The sequence below is a fragment of the Octopus bimaculoides genome, chromosome 24 (assembly GCF_001194135.2).
Source record: "Octopus bimaculoides isolate UCB-OBI-ISO-001 chromosome 24, ASM119413v2, whole genome shotgun sequence".
In the NCBI taxonomy this organism is placed as follows: Eukaryota; Metazoa; Mollusca; class Cephalopoda; order Octopoda; family Octopodidae; genus Octopus; species Octopus bimaculoides.
In genome coordinates, this window is record NC_069004.1 from 23,843,138 (window position 1) to 23,848,750 (window position 5,613).

General features: G+C 36.6%; 1 protein-coding gene across 1 annotated transcript in view; it reads left to right on the forward strand.

Annotated features, from left to right (window-relative positions):
- Window positions 1-5,613, forward strand: part of LOC106878832 (integrator complex subunit 13) — a 596,471-nt gene that overhangs the window by 402,956 nt on the left and 187,902 nt on the right. The gene's annotated exons all lie outside the window — the stretch shown is intronic.

Here is a 5,613-nt window from a genome sequence, read left to right on the forward strand (position 1 = left end):
AGCCTGTCGTATATATGTATATACATGTACGTGTGTGTATGTGTTTGTGTGTCTGTGTTTGTCCCCCCAACATCGCTTGACAACTGATGCTGGTGTGTTTACGTCCCCGTAACTTAGCGGTTCAGCAAAAGAGCCTGATAGAATAAGTACTAGGCTTACAAAGAATAAGTCCTGGGGTCAATTTGTTCGACCAAAGGCGGTGCTCCAGCATGGCTGCAGTCAAATGACTGAAACAAGTAAAAGAGTAAAGAGTAAAAGAGTATATGGAGGCACATGGCTCAGTGGTAAGTGTGATACACATGATTGTAAGATTGTGGTTTCAGTTCTTCAGCTAGGCACTGTGTTGTATTCTTGAGTAAAATACTTTATTTTCATGTTGCTCCAGTCCATTCATGTGGTAAAACTGAATAATCCCGTGATAAACTGGCTTCCCATTCAGGGCTTTAGATATATATGCCACAGAATCCAGGAAACTGGCCCTATGAGTCTATAATGAATTAGGAAAGATTTTTATCCTTTATACGCACACACACACACACACACAGACATGTATAAATTATTTATATGTATGTGTGAATGATATATATATATATATGTATATGTATAGATATACACACGCATATGTGTACGTGTATCTATTACCCAATATATATATATGTACATGGATTCACACACAGACACACATAGTTTTCCATGACAGAAATTGAAATAGCTGTAAATAATGGTGTGTAAATATATGTATGCCTATACACCCATACACACACACACACACACACACACACACACACACACACACACACAAATGTAATAAGTATACACATACAGACCTGTATGTGAAATTTTAAATTTCAAACTTTTACAACTACTTCAGTTGTGTGTGTGTGTGTGCGTGCATGCATGTGTTTGTGTGTGTGTGTGTGTGTGACAGAATGAATCTATTAATATTCAACAGCTTGATACTTCCATTTTACGGTTGTCAATCAACAAACTTTATTGCAATCATTTTATTAATTTCAATATGCCAAACAAAAAGCCCAAATAAATCATTACGTCACCTTCCATACATATTGTGACATGTACAGGCTACCTTACCGAACCTTGTTCTATAGCAGGGTCATAGTACAGAGATCAGAGTATCTTGCCAGGTTGAGCTGCAAATTCTCCACAATGAGAGCTCACAGCTCCAGTACTGCTGCCAACATCATTAGAATTCGCAGGAAAAAATCATGAAACAGATTCTTGAAACTGAGGCAACCAGCAGAAGTTGTAGGAGGAGACCAAGAGCGTGGCATTTGGATAATATCCAAAGACTAAGCTGGTCACACTTGGGAATCCAGCCAGAAAATTTAATGACAGTTGCTTCTGAAAGGACCTTATAGAAGAGATGCTTGAGAACTCTAGCCCCACAACCCATCCAGGGATGGTGGGCAGGGAAGATGGTTGGGTGGATGTTCTGTTTAGTGGCTGGTATAACTAATGTGATTAACTAAATTCAGTATTACAAAGTGTATTTTTTGGAATTTCAGAATCACTTTTGGAAATTAATAATAAAATGCAATGTATGTCATTTTATTCTTTTACTTGTTTCAGTCATTTGACTGTGGCCATGCTGGAGCGTCACCTTTTAGTTGAAGAAATTGACCCCAGGACTTATTCTTTGTAAACCTGGTACTTATTCTATTATTCTCTTTTGCTGAACCGCAAAGTTACTGGGATGTAAACACACCAACATTACATAAATATATATTCTAATATGTGACCGCGTGTGTATTGTTGGCGATTTTCTTTCTCCGTCTTCCCTTCTTTGTACTTTTTCTATATTTCTAATGAAGAGCTCCGCTCGAAACGTGAAGTCCTCTTTCTCTTCTTTCCTTTCCTGAGCGTCCAATAACACTGTACCTATTCCATGTACTTATGTTGTTGTTTTTTCTTGCTTGTTCGTGTTTGAATTGATTGTATATATATATACATACGCACACACACACACACACACACACACACACACACACACACATATGTATATATATATATGTGATGGGCTTCTTTCAGTTTCTGTCTCCACTCACAAGGTTTTGCTTAGCCTGAGGCTATGCAAGAAGACACTTACCCAAGGTGCCATGCAGTGGGGTTGAACCCAGAACCATGTGGCCGAGAAGCAAGCTTCTTACCACACAGCCACACTTGCACCTAAAAAGCATTCTGTCAGAAGTGTCCATTTCAAAACGCAATATATATTTTATTCTTTACTTGTTTCAGTCATTGGATTATGGCCATGCTGAGATAATACCTTCAAAAGTTTAGTCAAACAAATTGACCCTAGTACATATCTTTTTTTCTTTTTTAAGAAAGTCTGCTACATATTCTGTTGGTGTCTTTTGCTGAACTGCTCAGTTACAGGGATTTAAACTAGCCAGCATCAGTTGTCAAACTTTGGAAGGACGGATAAACATAACAGACACACTCACACAGAGACACACACATGGACACTGGTGCACGATACAGCCCTATGGCCTGCCAGATCCTCTCTCACAATCCATACCATGCCAGCATGGTAAATTGATGATGATGATGATGATGATAAATGTGTGTGTGTGTATGTCTGTAGCTTGTTTTGTTGTTGGTACTAGAACGATTGACTCCCCCCCCCCCATGTAGAGAGAACTCAAAACATCCCCTGTGCACCACATCAGTTCTTAGTGAGGGCTCCTACTAGCATCATGGGGAATCTACAGCGTGACTACAATGCTGGGCAAAATGCTTAGTGGTATGTCTAGGTCCTTAATTTTTGAGTTCAAATTCCCCTAAAGTCAACTTGGCTTTTCATCTTTTAGGGTCAATGAAATAAGGACCAGTTGAGCACTGGGGGTCAATGTAATCAATTTCCCCCTCCCCACAAAATTGCTGACCTCACAATAGAATAAGTACGAGAATTAGAAAAAAAAAAAAGTTCTGACGTTGATTTGTTTGATTTCAAGGCATTACCCCAGCATGGCCGCTGTCCAATGATTAAACCAAATAAAAGCTAAACTTCTGAGGACCAGAAATGACGAAATCCGAATATTGAATCTATCAACTCACACAAGACTCTGTACTGAATAAATATTATTAACCCAATCTACCTAACACTATTGATTACACTTTCTTAATTAGCTACACAACAGGTGTTGTGGATGAGGAGATGTTGTGTAGTGAATTAAGAAAGTGTAATCAATAGTGTTAGGTAGATTGGGTTAATAATATTTATTCAGTACAGAGTCTTGTATGAGTCGATAGATTCAATATTCAGGTTTTGTCATTTCTGGTCCTCAGATGACAAACTTCAGTACTTGGAAGTTTAGCTTTTATTTGGTTTAATCATTGGACAGCGGCCATGCTGGGGCAATGTCTTGAAATGTTTAATCAAACAAATCAACATCAGAACTTTTTTATTTTCTAATTTTTGTACTTATTCTATTGTGAGGTCAGCAATTTTGTGGGGAGGGGGAAGTTGATTATATTGACCCCCAGTGCTCAACTGGTCCTTATTTTATTGACCCCAAAAGATGAAAAGCCAAGTTGACTTCAGCGGAATTTGAACTCAAAACTTAAGGAGGCAAAATATTGCTAAGCATTTTGTTCAACATTCTAAACATTCTGCCAGCTCACAGCCTTATTAATAATAATAATGATAATAATAATAATAATAATAATAATAATAATGATAATAATAATTCAAAAAATACTACTCATGAGAACTGCTCATATCCTAAGAAACATATTGTCTATGTGATTCCAAAAACATTTTCATCTGTGAACATTATGAAAAGCACTTTTAAATGTACATAATAGCAGACACCGTTTACTGTCATCTTAAGATTACACTCTCATCTCATCATCAAATTACTTTTAAAACAAACTTTTAATTTTCTTATGTTTTGACAGACATTCTCTAGAACAATACTCTGTGCAAGACCAAAAATATGGCACTCTAGTCATAATACCAACTTGAATGTCTAACTTGTCTCTTGAGTTCTCTGCTTGAGACTTGGAGTCAACTTGCACTAATACAAATCAAAAACTAGACCTAATAATAATAATAATAATAATAATAATAATAATAATAATAATAATAATAATAACAATGATAATAATAATAATAATAGTAATAATAATAATAATATTGATGATGATGGTAGTAGTAGTAGTAGTAGTAGTAATAATAATAATAATAATAATAATAATAATAATATTGAAGATGATGATAGTAGTACTAGTAGTAGTAATAGAAAGGTTATATATAAAACATATTGAAGGTGGTAAGAGACCTTATACAGCTAGAAAACTATTACAAAATAACCACCATGGGGCTACAGAAATACCTACATCAGAAGCAAGGAAAACTAATGCACAAAACACAAACAAAACAAAAAACTGTTTCCAGTCTTTAAGGAAACTGACAAATACAAGAAAGAAGTTATACTATCTAACAACTATGAAGAAAAAGAAGAAACAACAAAAGCTGTTAAACAACTGAAATCCAAACTAAAACTGGAACAGCAACGGATCATAATAAAACGATGGCAAGAAAAGTCCATTCATGGCAAATACTGGGTTAAACTAAACAGAAAAGAAATAGACAAAGCAAAATCTCAACAATGGCTGAGAAGCTCAGGACTCAAAGCAGAGACTGAAGGATCTTTAATTGCAGCACAAGACCAAAGCCTCGCCACCAGAAATCATCAAAAGCATGTAATGAAAAGATATACAATAACTAATTGCCGAATATGTGGTGATGGAGAAGAAACAATAAATCATATTGTCTCTGGCTGCCCAGTCCTGGCTAAGAAGGAATATATTCACAGACACGACAGAGTTGGGACCTATATACACTGAAAGCTATGCTAACACTATGAAATAACATCAGAAAAAAGATGGTATAGGCACCCGTCAGAAAAGGTCACTGAAAATGAGAAAGCAACCACATTCTGGGAATAGCCAATACACGCAGAGAAATTAAGGCCAATAGGCCAGATATAGTTGTCAGAGTTCACCAAGAAAAAAATTGCTTACTAATTGATGTATCAATGCCAACAGATGACAATGTTTCTCTAAAAGAAACAGAAAAACTTTCAAAATACAAAGATCTAGAAATAGAGGTAACTCAAATGTGGAGCCTAAAAACAGAAACAATTTCTATCATAGGTGCATTAGGTATGGTAAAAAAAAACATTCAGACAAATACATAACAAAAACACCGGGGTTACAAGTATATATAACATACAGAAAATTGCACTACTGGGCACCACACACAGCCTACGTGAAACACTTTCAATACAGTGAAAATAAGAGCACCACAACAAACCCCAGCACATACCCAAGGCACACAGAGCTGCACTTGGTAGCGCAGTGATAGCAAGTGATAAAAATAAGACTACTGAATAATAATAATCATCATCATCATCATCATCATCGTTTAACGTCCGCTTTCCATGCTAGCATGGGTTGGACGATTTGACTGAGGACTGGTGAAACCGGATGGCAACACCAGGCTCCAGTCCGATTTGGCAGAGTTTCTACAGCTGGATGCCCTTCCTAACGCCGACCACTCAGAGAGTGTAGTGGGTGCTTTTACGT